At 34.3% G+C, this 21109-nt stretch overlaps 1 protein-coding gene across 5 annotated transcripts in view; it reads left to right on the forward strand.

Moving 5' to 3' along the window:
• The window catches only part of CCSER1 (coiled-coil serine rich protein 1), a 760495-nt gene that overhangs the window by 323074 nt on the left and 416312 nt on the right, over nucleotides 1–21109 (forward strand). The gene's annotated exons all lie outside the window — the stretch shown is intronic.

The raw sequence follows: 21109 nt of genomic DNA on the forward strand, positions 1-21109 counted from the left end.
GGTTTTTACTTTTTCACAGAAGTTAGCTTAATATTGGCTCGTTATTGGGACCAGAAATAAGGTCATGTTAATGGTTCTGCCTGGATCTAAAAGGCATAATGAAGGACCTACAAGGAAAACATATATAAAGATAGATGAGGGTAGAAGGATGGGTTTTATAACAGTCAATGGATGTAACCGACTTGTTATCACTGAAAAAATTTTTTTAAGATTTTATTTATTTATTTGATAGAGATCACAAGTAGGCAGAGAGGCAGGCAGAGAGAGAGAGAGGAGGAAGCAGGCTCCCCACAGAGCATAGAGCCCGATGCGGGGCTCGGTCCCAGGACCCTGGGATCATGACCTGACCCGAAGGCAGAGGCTTTAACCCAATGAGCCACCCAGGCATCCCCTATCACTGAAATTTTTATGTGACTATCTGGTATAAATGATGGAAGTGGATTTAGCATTATAGGTTTGACGGGACCCAGTGATCTTTAAAATTTCTTCCAATCGGGGCGCCTGGGTGGCTCAGTGGGTTAAGCCGCTGCCTTCGGCTCAGATCATGATCTCGGGGTCCTGGGATCGAGTCCCGCATCTGGCTCTCTGCTCAGCGGGGAGCCTGCTTCTCTCTCTCTCTCTGCCTGCCTCTCTGTCTACTGTGATCTCTCTCTGTCAAATAAATTAAAAAAAAAAAATTTCTTCCAGTCTAGAGAATCCATTCTAAACAATGTCAGCTGCATTTTGCTGTTATTATTAAAGTCAAAGTATTTTATAGTTCTTTTATTTAAAAATGTTATGCTTACCTTGAAACAAGACATAACATAACTTTGTCAATTACACGACTGTGATTTTTATATTTTTAAACAAAACTAAGGTATAAAAAAGATTTTTAAAGGGTGCTTTTACATTAGTTCTTTTTATTTATATTTTCTTTGTGTTTCATTAGTCTATAGCAGTTAAAATTTCACTGTAGAGCTGTTTGTTTTGTCTTTCACTACTTTTATTGGAAGGAGATTTTTCATTTCATTTGGTTTTGTTTTTAATCTGTATTGAGATGGTTGAAAATTATTGTTGTACTTTTGGGATTTCTGCACAATTAAGATGGTGGCAGATTTTTAAATACATGTTCTGAAAAACACCATGTTGTACTTCTTACTAGTAGTTCATTACACTTTATTAAATTGAATTTATTTGTAATCCCTTTTTATGTGGGTTGTTAGCCAAGTTCTAAAGTGTCAAGGATTTGACATCTTAAAGTTGACAGAAAGAGCCATACCATATAGTAGAAAGAAAATATACTAAAATATACGAAGTGGAATTATAACCCCTAGTCTTTCATAACCTGAATGTCTTACCTTAAGTAGATATTATAATTTCTGTGTTCCTATCTCCTTTTTACAATGAAGCATTTAAGATATTTTCTAAGATCCTATAATCTCTTACTCTGACATTCTAAGTTACCATTTTAACATTTCTTTGTGCTACGTAATTTCTTTCTACCTTTTCTTTCTTTCTTTTCCTTCTTTCCTTCCTTCCTCCCTTCCTCTTCCTTTCCTTCTGTTCTGTTCCCTTCCTTCTCCCTCCCTCTTCCTTCCTTCCTTTCTCCCTCCCTCCCCCTCTCTTTCTCTTCCTTCCTTCCTCCCTCCCTCCCTCCTTTCTCTTTTTTTCTTTCTTTTCAGTTAGTCAACATATAGTAAGCACATTATTAGTTTTTTATGTAGTGTTCAGCAGTTCATTACTTGTGTATAACATCTATGCTCATCACAACGTATGTAGTATGTAATTTCAAAAAGTTAAAATAAGCAGTAAGAACTAAGTATTAGTGAATTTATAATTTTCATTTTTAAACATTTTTGTCATTTAGAAACTAGTCCATTATGTTTACATCAAACTATAACTACACACACACACACACACACATATAAAACTTCTAACCTAAAACCTGTCACTTTCCAGATGGTAATTTAGTAAAATATCAATGTATGTTCCAATTTTCTTCTTTTATCCCATCATGAGCTGATTGACTGAATAATGTCAAGGACTAAGTTAAGTGTATAAATGCCAAAAGTCAATATTAGACCAATGAAATTCTCAGAATGGTAGGCTTATACACTTTTTATCCTAAGTGTATTATTTCTATCTCATTATAAACAATTATGAAAATAATTCAATGCTTGATTGTCCACTTGGAATGGGATAATATAGTAAAGCTAGAGAAGTAACCTTGTTCTTCCTATTTTTCCATTTAAAATTCACATATTTCAAGAGAAATATACTCATCAGTTAAAACAAAAAACCTGAAAATTACTGCATTAAATTGAACTGAGCACACATGCTTTATCATTTAATTGAAATAAGAAACAAATTAGAAAGCATTTTTAAAATGAATGAAAGTTTACTCTCTGAACATTGATAATGTCAAAAAATATAATGGGAAGCAGCTGGTTGATACTAAAGACAACAGTTTTATGATTTAAATTTAATGGAGTTTCCATATCTTTCACATCATTAATTACTGGGCGTTTGATTTTTTTTTTTCCCAGAGTGAATGGCTACCATTGGAATTTAAAACTAAATACTTGATTCAGTTCCATGGTTATTAGATTAATATGCTGCAAAGAAGTGTTTTTCTCTTTATCTTAGAAAGAAAAAATAACAACAACATGGAGTGACTTGTTAAATATACTATAGTGTTATCCTAATTATTGATCACATTTTCTCCTACACCAGGAGTTGACCTGGGGGGGGGGGGATAAATTATTAGAGGCTACATAAGGCCCAGAAAGAAATTGGAAATGATTGTATTTCACCCACCACTGGGATGGGGTTGGTAATATTATAACAATATTACAATATCTTTTATAGTCTTTATCTTCTTAACAAGGCTAACTTGTTAGGCCTGAGGTTGTCCTCTGATGACCCAGAGACCCTGGAAGGAGATCTGTAACTACTTTTTGGTGTACCATACAAACTGAGCTGAGAGCAAAATGGAAGTTAAGAAGCAAGCAAAATGAATTGCCAGGTGATTTTGAACATACTGCTCTCTCACCATTTGTCTTCAGAAATCTAGTTAAGTTAAAGGACCAATTCATTGAAGTTTGTCTATACCAGTAAAGACAAAGTTTGGTTCTAATTTTACTGATCCTCTATCCCACTGTTAACAAAGTGGATGATCTCTAATGCCAGGAGAAATGACTTAAGTTTCAAGAGGGCAGAGGCACTTTTATTTATATCTATATCTATATCTATATCTATATCTATATCTATATCTATATCTATATCTATATCTATCTATATATCAGTACTCCTCTAGATTATAAATGAGAGATACTCAGTTTAAAAGGTCCTAAAGAAAAAAGCAAAAAAAAAAAAAAATTGCAGACTCAGGTAGTTAGAATATAAGTTTCTTCAGGGGAATTATTTCATATTTTTCTCCTGTGCGTATTTTATATATGATCATTTTGTGTTCATAGGAAGAATGCTGTTGTCAAAATAGCTGCTGTGTATACTTTGTAAATCTAATGTTCTTTTGGCACAAAAGTAACTCATTGTTTCAATTTCAAGGTTCAGAGATATTACTGGGTTTGTTAAATTTATAGATGTTAAGCATCGATCATTGCTCTTGTCCCAAAATAAAAATATCACCAGAACCCTCAATTAAAATTTTGTATTGAAGTCCCATAATTATATGTCAATAATGATAAAAATAAATTTATAAATTATTAAAATATTTCACAAAATATAAATTTACATAAATACACACAAATTTATAAAAATAAATTTATAAATGTTATGGTGCTTTATGTTACAAATAAATATTCCTACTTCTTGACATGTAGCAATGTTACCTTATAATACAATAGCACAATTTTTTTTTAAGTTTTTTTTGTTTATTAGAGAGAGAGAGACAGGGAGAAAGAGTTCATGCATACAGAGAGGGAGAGGGAAAAGTAGACTCCCTGAGTGGGGAACCTGATTTAGGGCTTGATCCCAGGACAATTGGATCATGACCAGAGCCAAAGGCTGTTACTTAACTGACTGAGCCAACCAGGTGCCCCAGCACAACTTTTCAAAAACAATATCAAAACCACCCAATGAAATATGTAAGTTAATCCAAAACCACGAATTTATTAAGTGAGAATATTACTTCTGAGCCATTAAAATGACAGAATAATAACAAATGTACACTAATTATTCATGTGAAACCATGCAATCATGTCTATGTTTTATACATCAAAAATTTGTGGAATAGGTTATGGTTTCGTTGTCTTTAAAATAAAAGCTCATGGAAGTCATGAGTAGAAGTGGATTACAGATGTGCTGTTTTCTGCACTGCTCACACCCTTACTTTATTTCTTTTTAATTTGTTTTTTTATTTGATAGGGAGAAACCGTCAGAGAAGGAACACAAACAGGGGCAGTGGGAGAGGAGGAAGCAGGCTTCTTGTCCAGCAGGGAGCCTGATGCAGGGCTTGATCTCAGGACCCTGGGATCATGACCTGAGCCGAAGGCAGATGCCTAATAAGTGTCCAGTGCTTTTTAAAAAAGAGTTTCAGATATCATTGCACACATAATAAAAATGTTGATGGCTTCTGGCGTGAAGTGGCAGTTTTTTTTTTTTTTATATTTTATTTATTTATTCGACAGAGAGAGAGATCACAAGTAGGCAGAGTAGCAGGCAGAGAGAGAGAGAGAGAGAGAGAGAGGAGGGGAAGCAGGCTTCCTGCTGAGCAGAGAGCCCGATTCGGGGCTCGATCCCAGGACCCTGGGATCATGACCCAAGCCGAAGGCAGAGGCTTAACCCACTGAGCCACCCAGGTGCCCCGTGAAGTGGTAGTTTTTAAAGGGAGGTTTGTTGGTCAGCTGCAAGACTGCCACTTCAAGCCAGAACCCATCAACATTTAATATGTGTGCAGTGATATCTGAAATTCTTTTTTAAAAGTATGGGAAAGTGATGCAGCTGGTGTAAAACACAGTACAGTGTTTCCTCACAAAATCAGACATAGAATAACTATATGATCCAACAATTCCAGTACTATGTGTACATCCAAAGTGTCATGATCTCAGAGTCCTGGGATAGAGTCCCGCATCGGGCTCTCTGCTCAGCAGGGAGCCTGCTTCCCTCTCTCTCTGCCTACCTCTCCACTACTTGTGAGCTCTCTCTGTCAAATAAACAAATAAAAATCTTCAAAAAAAAAAAAAGAGGAAGCAAATGCAGACACATGCTGTAATGTAATGTGGGCCTTGAAGACATTATGTTAAATGATAGAAGCCAGTCACCAGTGGACAAGTGCTATATGGTTTTCCTTCTGTGAAGTGCTTTGAGTAGTTACATTCATTGAGACAGAGAGTGGAAGCTGGTTTCCAGGGGCTGGGTAAGACAGAGTGGGGAATTACTGTTTAATGTGTGTGCAGCTTCAGTTTGGGAAGATAACAAAGTTCTGGAGATGGATAGTGGTGATAGTGGTACAACAGTGTAAATGTACATAATGCCACCCAAGTACATATTTCAAAATGTTTAAAACTGTAAATTTTACATTTTGTATATATTAACACATACACACACACGGACACAAATAGTTGAAACAATGAATATTTGTCTATATAGGTTGTAGTTGAGATGTCAACACATTCCCTGTCCCTGAACCACCATTTGTGAGGAAATTTAAGATGAGTGACTAGACTACAGGATCATTTAAACCCCCCATGTAGTCCAAGATCTATGTGTAAAGAAAGTTGCACTATCCAAATACAATGCGTATAAGAAAAATTTCTCTAAATGTGAGCCCAGTAAATATGGAGACAAAAATTTTATAAGAAATAACGGGAAAAGATTTAAGTAGCTGTGAACTGAGAGAACAAGAAGATAATATGCTTGCTTACCTTATATTTTACAACATTAAGGTGATAATTACAACTTTGGGAAAGGTAATGTATTTTGAGCGATATAGGATGGTATAGAATGATACCTTTTGAGCTATGACATTCCTTATTTCAATTGTATGTAATTCTGTTTAAGTGTATCACACTCACAAGAAAACATCAGGATTATATTGACCTTTCCAAAGCCTGTTAAATTTTTAGATTAATGTAAAAATCATCTTTCAAGTACAGTGCATTGAGAATGGGGATAAGAATGGAAGAGAGTATTTGAGAGAGGATTCATTTTATAAGTCAGTTCACTTGTGAATATTTTATTGTATGGCAGATTTTACTTCTCTATACAGAATCATAAATATGAGGACTTGGATAATAAATACTGGGATAATGAGAATGCCCTGTACTTTATGGAGTTCTGGGATTAAAAATTAATGATGTGGGTAGATAATTTTCCAAATCCATGATTAAGTTTTCTCTGATAACTAAAACCACTTTTCAACTTTTATTTCTTTCAAAGAACATACTCTCTTGATTCATGTTTCAGTATATTATACAGGGTCATTAACACCAGTATACTGAGGAAGGATGAAGAGAAAATATTTCCACATGGAGAAATGGAATATGATCTCAAGTGTTAAAAATGGATCTCAGTATCTTATATTTCAGTCTTTTAAGTGAAAATCCTCTTATTTTGACCTGCTAGGTAGAGAGAACTAGTATGCTATTTTAAGGTTTCTACTTTTTTTTTTAAGTTTTTTTTTTTTTTAAGATTTTATTTATTTATTTGACAGACAGGGATCACAAGTAGGCAGAGAGGCAGGCAGAGGGAAAGGGGGAAACAGGTTCCCTGCTGAGCAGAGAGCCTGATGCGGGGCTCGATCCCAGGACCCTGGGATCATGACCTGAGCAGAAGACATAGGCTTTAACCCGCTGAGCCACCCAGGTGCCCCTAAGGTTCCTACTTTTTAAGACTTACTTAGGAAATACACAGGGCAGTGTTAAAGAGCTCAGTCTTAGGGACAACATCCTTGTAATAGCGACTGAGATTTCACTGATCTGGGGTGAAGTGGGAAATTGTTGGGAATTTTGGACTTCTAAATTCTTGTTTTGTGTCTTGAAAGTTTGCTGACCTTGAGCAAACTACATAACCTCTCTGAGTACAGCTGCTTTTCTCAGATAACAATTAAAATAAAATTCTGCCATTTAATCAACTCCCTATACTTAAAAACTCATGGTCCCAACTCACGGTCCACTGTACTTTAGAATACTTCTTGCCGTAGACAAAAACATGGGTCTCCTGGGTTAAATAACCATTGATTCAAAATAATACTATTTTCTAGCTCCTCATACAGCATTGTTGCTGCCTGTATGCCTTACCTTGATTTCTGGCCCTGGTATTCCTTGCTTGGGTACCTGATTTCTGTAGATTCTCTTTGTTCTCATTTGGCATTTTTTTTTCCAGTTGCTGTCATAATTTCTAGTTCCTGATATTAATCTAGTTTCAGCGTTACCTGCCTAAAAATCTAAACAGTGAAATGACTTGGTTCTTCTCTACTCTCACAATCTTGGTCCAGTTGTAATCTGAAATAACTGTTTTTATGTACACTCATAGAGTGTATAACCTCCTACTCCAATTTTAGATAATTGGATTCTACATTGGAAAAGTCACTTAAAGTTTTGACATTTGTCACTTCTTGTTGAAATGGTTAATATCCAGCAATCTAACCAAAGGCTGTATAATTAAATAACAGTGCTTTAAAAATTATAAGGAACAATTCAAAAGCTTACTATTGTTATGAATGTGACTTGGACTGCATGACCACTTTTAATGCCAATTTGACGCTAATCTTCTAAACTGGTTAGCTTATTAAGACTTGCTACTTTTGCCTACTTACTTTGTGTTTTGTTCTTTTTAAGATTTTATTTACTTGAGTGGGGAGGGACAAGCAGTGCAGGGAGCAGAAGGAGAGAGAGAAAAGCCTACTCCCAACTGAGCAGGGAGCCTGATGTGGGGTCAATCCCAGGACCTTGAGATCATGATCTGAGCCAGAGACAGACATTTAACTGACTAGCCACCCAGGTGCTCCTTGGCTACTTACTTTGGAAATGGACATTTATCAGCCTATTAGGTAGCTGCAGCTTAGCTGCATTGACACTTACTTCACTTTATTATGGGCAACTGAGAGCCTGAAATAGCAGATGACAATGTATTTAATGCCAGCAAAACATATAAGTCATTTCCCCAAATAAATAATACTCTACAGAATTAATTGTGTTTGAGCTAGATGATGCCCACTAATTTTTATATGGGTACTTTAAAAAAAAGTAAACAGAAACAGCATGCAATAATAATAATAACAGAAATGAATAATGACTCGTAGCTTATTCCATATTATCATTTATTTTTAATGGCAGTGCTAAGTAAAAGGGAGAGGTCATCATTTTACAGATGTAGAGGTTGAGGATCCAAGACATTAAGTAAAAGTTTCACAGTTACTCAATGTGGGGTTCTAGATTATAAATAGATATTTCTATAGTTACCGGGTCCCTGCAGTGGGATAGAATGGGGAGACAAGACAATTCAAACCTTTTTTTTCTTTTACTTCTGCAAAACAGTCCGACATTAAAATTAATTAAGGTCAATTCATGGTTTTATTTTCCTCAGGAAAGGAGTCCATTCTAATATATTTTGTAAAAATGTCTTTGTGTGGTATCTGCTCAGCATTTAAAAATAAACAGAAACCTCTCAAAGATTAAGTGGGACCTATGTCATGATGTAACTTTAACAATATTGCCGGAACATAATTTAGATAACATAGGTCCAGAGTGACTCAATGAAAGTATGATAGATTCTACTTGAAGACATAACAATTAAAGAGGCTTTATAAGAATGGCCTCAGTTTCTATGGTGATAGTTATAGAGCTAGTGAGGGACAGTTTGAAAAGCATCGAAGAATCATTGTGTTCTGTTCAGAAAATGAGTTCTGACAGATTTATTAAAAAGCAGCAAATAGAAAATTCATTCTTGAAATTATTTCACTCAATAATATTTGTATGGACGTGTTGAAATTTAAATCAAATGCATTACATATGGAGCACTGACCCACAGTTAAAATAGAATTGAAAGCAGTAAATTTATCAATAGATTTCCTACATGTTGATATTTATAAAAGGCAAGTAGGTTCTATTTTTTTTTGTAATTGATTTGTACTCAGTTCTGAGGTGAGACTAATTTCCATTTTTCCAAATTTTTATGAGATCCTCTGGTTAACCTTTAAATTGAATGTATTGGTCATTTATTCAAACATTACTAAGTTTAGTCAACCACGATTAATTCAACCAATATTTTCCTTGAAAGAAATTGAAACTACAGAAATCCTGAAGAAAATAAAAGTCATCAAATACACAGAATGGAAGAAAGACCAATACGAATCATTTATTATGATTTCTAAGGCAACAATATTAAAGTGCTAAAAATAAAAGTAATTCTGCAAACTTATTTTTTGCTAACTGAAAAATGCTCAACAATGCCAGCACTCCTCATTTTGCATGGTATCATGTTACTGAAAGCTGTGCATATTGGAACCATGCCTTTGCTTTGATCAAATTTCAGTTACCACAGAACCATGCAAAAGTGAGGCTGTGGTCTAGTATGTTTATGAATTTCAATTAACATGGTGCTATGCAGACAGGACTGTTTTTATTTAACTGTGAGACAGTTCCTATATTACACTACAAAAACAAAGCAAACAGTCATCAATCTATATCTATCTATCTATCTATATCTGTATGGCCCAGGAAGAGTTGTTTCTTACTATGTTCTCCTCATAACTAAGAATAAAAACATACTACTAATAGATATAGAATTTTTTGAATGCTATCTTAAATAATTTTCTTTTACAAACTATTTTGGAGAACTTTTTATAGCATTTTTGTGGCACTGGATTGTTTAATCATGAAACATAATCAATGCTTAATTAGTTTAAAATGTAGTTTGATTTTTTTAACTTTTTTGCATTCCACAAGAGATTAAAAGTACTACAACATAAACATGTATAATGTTACAATAACTTGGAATAAAGTAAGTGTAAAGCTAGAGAAAAATAAAATGACTATAGTAGGTTTTCTGCACTAATGTTGCAGAACAAACAACTGCATGCTGCGTCTCTGAGCTCACTGACTATGATTTTCCCTTGCTTTCTGAAACCAGCAAAAGCACCTTAACTTGGCTTTGGCTAAGGGCGCGGGTCAGGTGTGCTTTATCCATCTGCACATTCTGGCATCAGCTGCTACTCAGGAATTCTCTTCTTAAGGTGGAGTGCAGTCAGATAAGAGGATGAGTTAGGATGATGAAATGTGGGATGCCTGAGTGGCTCAGTCAGTTAAGCGACTGCTTTCAGCTGGAGTTATGATCTCAGGGTCGTGGGATTGAGCCCCACATCGGCTTCCCTGATCAGCGGGGCATCTGCTTCTCACTCTCCCTCTCCCTGTGTGTGTGCTCTATGTCTCTCTCTCTTTGTGTCTCTCAAATAAATAAAATCTTTTTTAAAAAATGATGAAATGTGTCTTTTATTTTTTTTTAAGATTTTATTTATTTAGGCAGAGAGGCAGGGGGAAGCAGGCTCCCTGCTGAGCAGAGAGCCCGATGTGGGGCTCAATCCCAGGACCCTGAGATCATGACCCGAGCTGAAGGCAGTGGATTAACCCAATGAGCCACCCAGGTGCCCCCTGATGAAATGTGTCTTAAAGGATGAATTGACAATTAGCGTTCTGGCACCTCTACCCTCATTCCACTGGTTACTGCACGTCTCATAGATAAATGCAAACTCAGTTGTGTCAGAAAATACACTCTATTCATGGGAAAGCTGCAGAGAGAGAATTGGGGAGGGAAAAAAAAAAAAAAAGAGATAGTGCCTGTGAGCCATAGATACTATCTAGCACATATACCGGCCATGGGTTTTAATATACTTGCTGTAATTTAGTCCTAATGTGTATTTTGATTAGGTTAAAAGTAAAAAACAAACAACAAACCAGAAACCAGAAACACAGCCATTTACAAAGTTGTTATATGCAGAGTATTAACATTTTTGATAAGGTTTATTTTAAGAAGATACTCAGAAAACCTAATATATAGCATAGGTATGAAGTAAAAAGTATGAAGCCTACTGCCTTCATTTCAAATCAGTGGTTTGATGTGATTATTCCACCAACTGTTATCTGGTGTAATATTATTTCAATAGTGTTGACAAGTTCAGTAAATTTTAGATGATATAAATTCCTAGTCTTTTCTCTTTATAACAAAGGATTAATGTTTTCCACAAAACAATGATGCCATACCTTATATTCCTGAAATCTTCATATTCACATCACAAAAATAATCAAATAGACAAAAATTGATTGTATATGTTTTAAATATTTTACCAGTCTTATTTTGTTTTATAGTTCACATTAAATAAGTAGTGATATCATTTAAGGTCATTAAATAGAGGCACAATCAAGGCAAGCACTGAAATTAGTCATCATTTTCCCCTAAAATTTTATTTTTAAAATTTTGCTTACATTTTATATTTCACATAACTCTAATGATAAGTTTTCAAGAGTCTTTCAAAAAAAGAGCCTTTCAGCAAGTGATGAATTAATGATTCTGTAACTGAGAACCAATTTATTATTAGGAACTCCTTTGTCAATATATAGATCCTATTTTTCTAAAAATAAAGTTAGCTATGAAATTTATATGTTAGTGTCACATTTTAAGACCTCTTATTACCCCATGTGTGAACCAGTGCTCTTGTTACAGAACATTAATCTGATGGGCGCCTGGGTGGCTCAGTTGGTTGGGTGGCTGCCTTTGGCTCAGGTCATGATCTCGGAGTTCCGGAATCAAGTCCCGCATCGGACTCGCAGTTCCATGGGGAGTCTGCTTCTCCTTCTGACCTTCTCAGCTCTCATGCTCTCTCTCTCTCTCAAATGAATAAATAAAATCCCCCAAAAAGAACATAATTTGATACTCTGTTTTAAGTGCCCACTGTGTGCAAAGTACATATTAAATGTATGTCCACTGAATTCCCTAGTGAAAAAGCACCTGCTTCCTACTCATGAACTACTAGAGAATTTACCCAAAGAGCTGGAGCAAATAATCCGGAAATTTGTATGGAACCAGAGGAGACCCCGAATCGCTAAGGAAATGTTGAAAAACAAAAATAAAACTGGGGGCATCACATTACCTGATTTCAAGCTTTACTACAAAGCTGTGATCACCAAGACAGCATGGTACTGGCATAAAAACAGACACATAGACCAGTGGAACAGAGTAGAGAGCCCAGGTATGGACCCTCAACTCTATGGTCAAATAATCTTTGACAAAACAGGAAAAAATACACAGTGGAAAAAAGACAGTCTCTTCAATAAATGGTGGTGGGAAAACTGGACAGCTATATGTAGAAGAATGAAACTCGACCATTCTCTTACACCATACACATGATAAACTCGAAATGGTTAAAAGACCTCAATGTGAGACAAGAATCCATCAGAATCCTAGAGGAGAACATAGGCAGTAATCTCTTCGATATTAGCCACAGCAACTTCTTTCAAGATATGTCTCCAAAGGCAAAGGAAACAAAAGTGAAAATCAACTTTTGGGACTTCATCAAAATCAAAAGCTCCTGTCTCTAAACATGAAATGATGCCTTCCCTCAAACTCCGGCTGCTCCTATTTACTGCCTATTTAAATATATTTGTTTACTTAGCAAAGAGCAGGCATGTGTGGTGAAATGTGGGACATACAGTAAACAATGCTTGCATCAAGCTCCTCATTTCCCTCCAGTGGCTTATCTGTTGGTTTTGAATAAGGCTCTGGATTCATAATGATATATGCAGATTATTCAACGGTCTTGCCTTTATTTTTTTCACACCATCTGCTTATTCAAGTTCGAGGTCTTGATAGCCAGTATTGCCCCTGCTGAAGTTGTTGCAGTCCTTTTTCTAACTAAACAAAATGGTATCCTAATTCCAACAACAGAAGCATTCTTGTCAGATCTTAATGATAGCTATAAACAAGGCAAAGGGTTAATAAAACTATGACTTTTCTTGTTCCATAATACCTTGATGTCTTAGGGCATTCTCTAAAAGAAATATTTGGATTATTTTGCTACAACCAAGCCACCAGTTGTACCTCTTTTGGGGTTAATTCAGAAAGCAGCTAGGGAGAGGTTTATTTCATAGAAAACAGAAGCATGGAGGGGCCAGATGTGTCATTTGTAAGAACAATTACATTTAAAATTGCAGATCACAAAATACAAAAAAACAAAGAAATGTAAAAGTACTGCATCTAACATTTTTTTACTATTAACATTTCTTCTGTTCCTTTACCATTTTATCCTTTTTCAGTTTGTAGTCAACAAAGATACAGGTGTTTAGAGGTCACATTAGTCTTCCCTCTCTTTTCATTCATACTAGACAACATCTCTTTAAGTTCATTGTCCAGTAGATTAATTTTGAATTGCTGCTATCTAGTGTTGTTTTAAAGCCCCAGACAGTTGGTTTGTTTGAATTATTCCAACATGTTCTAAAATGGACAGATATATATGATTTGTGTGTTAAGGAGAAAATAGAGTAAAAAAAAAAGTCTGTGCGGTTGTCCATAACTTTTGGTGTAATCAATGTTGGTGTCAGTTTATCTGGAAATAGTGTTAGAATATAGATAAATACAGATTAGGGTGGAAAAAACCCCAGCAAACCAAACAAGCAAGCAGGCAAACAAATCAATGTTTTTATCATAAAATATGAAAACATTTTAAAGAGAGTTTGTGACTTCTAAAATCAGACTAATTGTGGTACATTAACAGCAGTTCTGCATTATTTCAAGGTTTTTGAATTTATAAGTAAAATATATATAATGACAACAATGGGGAAACAAAGGTAAAGGGTATCAAAATCTTCCTAAGAGCAAATACAGGGCGCCTGTGTGGCCCAGTGGGTTAAGCCTCTGCCTTCGGCTCAGGTCATGACCTCAGGGTCCTGGGATCGAGTCCTGCATCGGGCTCTCTGCTGAGTAGGGAGCCTGTTTCCTCCTCTCTCTCTCTCTCTGCCTGCCTCTCTACTTGTGATCTCTCTCTCTGTCAAATAAATAAAAAAATAAAAATCTTCAAAAATAAAAAAAAAGAGCAAACAAAAAATCATGTCAGTAGTGGAATATGGGAAGTAGAAAAGAATATATGTGAAACTATGTATGATGATAGGTGTTAATTAGACTTGTTATGGTGATCATTTTCACAGTATGTGTACATATCAAATCATTATGTTGTACACTAATGGTACAGGTCATTTAATAGCCCAATTAAAAAAAGAATATATGAAGCAAAGAAGTATATTATGTAATTTCATGAAGTGTTTTCACCTTTTCAAATTTTAATAGATAATTCTTTCCTCATAGACACTAATATAAAAAGAAAATAAATAAATTGGGGAAATTTACTTTTTTGTACCTTTTCTGACCCTTGTTAAAAGTTCAGTTTTGAAACACTTTATTCTTAATGATGATAAGTGCATTTGATATTCATAGAAGTTTCATTTGGAAAGATAAAAGATTTCATAATAGAATGTTGGCTAAGTAGATAGTTATTGCATACTTAAATTTTGGTCTTTAAAATGACATAAAAATCCTAGATCTTGGTAATTAATGATACTAATATCTGTTGATATAAAATGAGACTTAAATCAGGGGTTACTATCACATTTAGAGGATTATGTTTCAGCAAATAAATTGCATCCTTTCACTTAAGAATAACTGCTTCTCATTTGTCTCCACTCTTTCCTTTTTGCTTTGGACTATTGATAGCTACCACGTTGCCCTTTAGAGACATTTTAATATTTTCTATGACTGCTGAACTACTATTCTCTATATTTATAGTAGGAAAATGCCAATGGAAAATATTGCTCTAAATATCACTTTGGAAGATGCAAATATTTCAGAAATACAAGGTACACACCTACTTGGCATAGGCTTCTAAGCTATAGTGTGTTCTTTAGGAATGCTCCAAATCTTCTTCTTCTGTTTTTTATTTTTTTCAGTAACCTAGCAAATAGAGGAAACACAATTAAGAATACTTTTTTCTAAATATATTGTTGATCCTTTTAAATGAGATATGGATGCCCTCCGGTTATATTTTGTCTATGTTTATAAAATAATACTTTACTAATTTACTCAAACTTAAAAACATAGACTAATTAAAAAGTATTTTTATTTATAGATTATTTACTTTATTTTTTCTGTGTAATCTTTATGCCCAGTGTGAGTCTTGAACTCATGACACTACCAAGAGTTGCACGCTCTACCGATTAAGCCAACCAGGCACCCTGCAAACTTAAAAAATAAATTTAAATAACTTTATAGAAATAAAATGAAAGAGTTACCAAATTTTATCAACTTTCCAAAGAATAATATAATGACTGGTAGAAGCCAATGAAAGAACTACATATTTATCTTAGGAAATTTCTTAAGTTATTTTGAACAATCTCAGAAAGAAGAATCTAGCATGTATTTTAAGCAGAATACTTCACAACATATTAAATTATAAAAGAAAATGAGCTGTTTAAAAAGCTAAAAACTAATAATTTTAGAGCTTTAAAAAGTCTGTGTTCTCTAAGTAGCATAACACTTTATATATTAGAAACTGAATAAATACTCTACTGAAATTATTCAAATTACTTGGTTCTCAGAAGATGTAGACAACAATAGTTCTCATCAATTTTTATTCTTAAGCGCTGCACAATATGATCTAAAAGTTTTTTTAAAAATGATAATTTTCATCCTCAAATTTCTTTTTGACTAATAATTTTTAGATTAAAATGTAATTGCCTATAAGAAATAAAAACTGTACATAGCTTTCCAAGTTTGATTAAGATTTTATTGGAAATACAAATCAAAACCACAATGAGATATCACCTCACACAAGTCAGAATGGCTAAAATGAACAAGTCAGGAAATGACAGATGCTGGCGAGGATGCGGAGAAAGGGGAACCCTCCTACACTGTTGGTGGGAATGCAAGCTGGTGCAACCACTCTGGAAAACAGCATGGAGGTTCCTCAAAATGTTGAAAATAGAACTACCCTATGACCCAGCAATTGTACTGCTGGATATTTACCCTAAAGATACAAACATAGTGATCTGAAGGGGCACGTGCACCCGAATGTTTATAGCAGCAATGTCTATAATAGCCAAACTATGGAAAGAACCTAGATGTCCATCAACAGACGAATGGATAAAGAAGATGTGGTATATATACACAATGGAATACTATGCAACCATCAAAAGAAATGAAATCTTGCCATTTGCGACGACATGGATGGAACTAGAGGGTATCATGCTTAGCGAAATAAGTCAATCAGAGAAAGACAACTATCATATGATCTCCCTGATATGAGGGAGAGGAGATGCAACATGGAGGGTTAAGGGGGTAGGAGAAGAGTAAATGAAACAAGATGGGATTGGGAGGGAGACAAACCATAAGTGACTCTTAATCTCACAAAACAAACTGAGGGTTGATGGGGGGAGGGGGGTTGAGGGGGTGGGATTATGGACATTGGGAAGGGTATGTGCTATGGTGAGTGCTGTGAAGTGTGTAAACCTGGCGATTCACAGACCTGTACCCCTGGGGATAAAAATATATTATATGTTTATAAAAAAATTAAAAATAAAAGAAAAAAAAAAGATTTTATTGTTTTATAAAATTAATTCTCTTCCATAGTTGTGTCAGTACTCTAAGATTAGTATGAAGCCTAACATTTTTAGAATACTCACATGCAGTGTTATTTTGTGCTTAAAAATTGCAGAGCTATATTTAAATGCCTGTTCAATATGAGATTAGTGTTATGAAAGTATCAGTTTTTTTATGTGTGTTTTCTTCCCCCCCCCCCCATGACTTTTTTATCTTGGAGCTTTGTTGTAAGGGAAAAAATTCTGACATACTTCTGGAAATTGGTATTTATGTCTTCCAAGAGTTTAAAAATTTGTTTTCTAAATTGTATCAATTCCCAATTCAATAAATAGTAAAATTAAATAATATAATTTTTATATTTCACTATGAAAGGACTTTTTGATCTTGTAATCATAGTCAAATGATATTTGTCTCTGTTAATGCAAATATATTTCAGTTCATTTTGAAGGAGACTTCCCATATATTCTTATATTCCCATATATTCCCATATATTCTATATATTCCCATATATTCCCTATATTCTTATAATAGCCATGTATCTCTGTGTGGGTGACTAGAAAACATTTCAAGATTCTTTTTAAATTTTTTGAATTGCTACTGATGCCATAATTTAGTAAGTGTCTGGTTTTCTGTGGATTAAGTTTTGCAAATTTAGCTATGGGCATTTTACTGTTTGCCATGAGATTGTTGAGAGAGTTTTCTAGTTTTAGACAAGGTTTCCTTAATTTGCATTTGTCCCTTCTTGTACTCATTAATTTTTAAAATTTTTATTCTTCTTTATATATTGTAAAATTATATCATTTATATCAAAGTGTCCCTCACTACTATTATCATTATCTATCTCACTTGCTTCAAGCCTTTACTTAGAAAATTTTCAATTGAATTATTAATGAATGGTACATTCATTCATTCATATACCCAGTGGTATATTAGGGTAGTTTATATATATATATGTATTTAAAAATGAAGGTTGTATATATGCATGTGTGTGTATAAAGATTATACAGAGATAATAGATATATAGCTCTTAAATATGGAGGTGGCAAAAGGACAAAAAATGTAACGTGTTCATAGTTTTTATAGTCTAGTATAGTCATTTTAATCTGTGTAGCAGTCATCCAGTATAGACTATAACGAATAATTAAGATACACAGATGGTAATTAATGTTTGCTCGATGTCTTTGTATTTATTTATTTATTTATTATTTTTTGCAGTGATAGGCCTTTTAAAAATCTTCATGGTAACACTGCAAAGGTATATGCTATTTTCATCACCATGAAATGATGAAGTGAATTGAAATCCTCAGAAACTCTTTAACGTCTCTCAGTTTCAGTTATCTAAAATGGTGACAGAGAGTTTCGTGCAAGTGCTGGACTTTCAAAATATATTTCGTTGAGACTCCAATTCATGTTTTTTAGTCTTTCTTCACCCTCTGGGTAGGATTGCTTTCCTTCTGTTCTTCCTTAGCACTTTGCTCTTATCTCCCTAATAACACTCAAAACTTCGTTGTGTAATTCTACTTGTGTGTCTCTTTAGGAACAAAGTGCTGTTTCCTTCAACTTCTACTCTCTATGCCTTGCTCAGACCAAGCGTGTATAGTTATTTAGTACATTTGTTTAGTTAGTGTCTGGATTCATAAAGCAAAGTCCTAAACTTTCTAGTGTTCTTTATGAGTCAGCATGTTATCTGTACATAGAAAGTGATTATTTCTAAGAATTTTTTTTTTAAGATTTTATTTATTTATTTGACAGACAGGGATCGCAAGTAGGCAGAGAGGCAGGCAGAGAGAGAGGAGGAAGCAGGCTCCCCGCTGAGCAGAGAGCCCGATGTGGGACTCTATCCCAGGACCCCGGGATCATGACCCGAGCCGAAGGCAGAGGCTTTAACCCACTGAGCCACCCAGGCGTCCCAGAAAGTGATTAATTCTAAAAAGACAGCACCATTCTAAAGCAAGCCAATGTTCATTAGAAAATATCATTTGTTAAAGTATTCTTCTGGTTAGTTGTTTTGCGGTTAGAAGAAAGTGAAATTAGAAAATATTTTTTTCATGTCATAAAATTCCAGTGAAAAAACACAAGTAAAATGAAAACTATTTATATTTTTTTTATTTGTGTTTATAGAGCTTTATTAAGAACTGTTGGGCTTGGGTTACATTTTAACCCAGTTTTTCTTTAATTCATGTAAATTAAATATTGCTCAATATTTAAATTAGAACTTTGAAAAACAACGAGCATTGTTAAGTTCTCTTTATAGTCTGTATAGTGTATTTCACTCAAGTTGCCTCCTTTTGGACATTAGATATTCTTTCATAGCTTGTATACCAACAATTTGATTTTGTTCCTAACAGGTACATGGATAGGTTTTGTTGATAACACTCTCTTTTCAGTTCTTTTAAGTAAAATCTTCAAGTAGTTATTTTATGACTTTAATGCCTATATTTTATGCACAATTTTGACATTTAACAAGGAAAATGAAGGATTAAATGAAGCATGAAGGAATGTGGATTTGTACATCGAAATAAAATCTAGACATGAAAGCACACACTAGCTTTGTTCTTTACACTGATTGCTGTCTCCTAAAACGGTAGGGATTATCTCTTTCTCCATCCCAGAGCAATAAAAACATAATGGCTTGGAACAAAGCTGAAAAAAAAACAAGACATATTATAAATTGTACTGTTACTCCTTACTCCTTCATTTGTTCCTTGAAAATAGAAAAGAAAGAATAAAAGACATAAAGGAAAGAAATGGGCAACTAAGAATGATAGAGGGCTTTACATTGCTCAAACATTATTTGAAGAAACATTTTTTACCTAATTTCAAGCTGTGATAATTAATCTCTGAGAGTTTTAGTTTATTTCACCTAAATGGAGAATCACAACATATTTCTGTTCCCCAGAAACAGAAAAGAGAAAGAGAGAAAAGACATACTTTTGTACATATCTATTACCGTATTTTCCTAATTAAAGTATGACTTTCCCCCATCTGGCCACTTGTCTTTAGGTCCTCTAACTGTGGAAGCCAGGAGCTGATCTAAAGGCTAAGTTTCAGTGATTACTTTGGATTATCCTTAGTTATGCTGACTTTGCTTCCACAGAAAACCTACTTTTAAAATATGCTTCCCCTTTTATTTTTTTAATTACTTATTTTTTTTTAAGATTTTATTTATTTGACAGAGAGAGAGAGAGGTCACAAGTAGGCAGAGAGGCAGGCAGAGAGAGAGAGGGGAGGAAGCAGGCTCCCTGCTGAGCAGAGAGCCCGATGCGGGGCTCGATCCCAGGACCTGGGATCATGACCTGAGCTGAAGGCAGAGGCCTTAACCCACTGAGCCACCCAGGCGCCCCTGCTTCCCCTTTTAAAAACAAACATTGGACAACTCATTGAGGAAAAAAAAAAAGGTGCCCAGTTTTATTTTATGTAGGTATAAGATAACTTTCTTAAGCATAAACATAAACATAAAAAAGAACCTTGAAAATAAATAATGGGTTAAGTGGAATAGGTAATATAGTGTGTCTATATAGAAACAAATTAGGGCTTATGTGTTAATTGATGTATACATATAGTTTCATTTTGTAGTATTAGTGTTTAATATAATTTTTTGGATTGGGTGACTAAGAAATTAATGGATACAAAAGAATTTTTTAGATTTAAGGAAAATTTATTATAGTGGAAGACACTGAAATTGCCTCTCAAAAAAGCAATTGTAATGATACATGGAAGGAACAAGCCATGAATATAAGAATGAAGTTATCCAAAGGTTGACTGATAATATTTAGAATAGGAGGGACAAGATTTGGTCTGTGTATCTGTGTGTATCTGTCTATCTATCTATCCATCTTTTCTCATCTGTGCCTTATAGGTCTATACCTTATAATTGTTATTCAGCAATCTTATTTATTAAAATTGAAGTTACTCTTTTTCTGAATTTCTTTTTCTTTAGATGTCACACAGTTGTTGTTGTTTTTTTCTTTAAATACTGGATGAAACTCACTGTGCTATCTTGCTCATTTTAGCTCCCTTTCCCTTACATTCAGAATTCTTTAGATCCTTTCTCTACATAGTAAATCTCTCAACTTTCTTTGCAATATATCCCTCGGGTCTGCCCTCGTTTAAGAAAGGTGCATATGCTGAATGTTTCCTTACAATTCCTTATAATTCCTTATAATTTTCTTTTGAAAATTATTTATTCTGAGCTTCCATGTACTGGGGAGACTTCTAAGGGATGGTGATTGGATACTATTGTCAATTATTTCTTGATTGCTTCCCTCATGCATTAGTTCCACTATAGTATCAGATGTAATGGAGTTAATTTCACACCTTCATTATTGATAGCTGGGTGATCTAACTTAATTATAATTAATATTATCATATTTTTAAAACAGATAATTTTAACATAATTAAAGACATGTTTATTGACTGTAGAAATAACTTTTATCGTAACAGTTGATGGTCTTCTGTCAAATTCCATAAGTAATTTTGAAGTATATGATTTCATGATACTGAACAATGTTATTAAAGTATTATTGGCATA

Source organism: Lutra lutra, chromosome 2 (genome assembly GCF_902655055.1).
Source record: "Lutra lutra chromosome 2, mLutLut1.2, whole genome shotgun sequence".
NCBI lineage: Eukaryota > Metazoa > Chordata > Mammalia > Carnivora > Mustelidae > Lutra > Lutra lutra.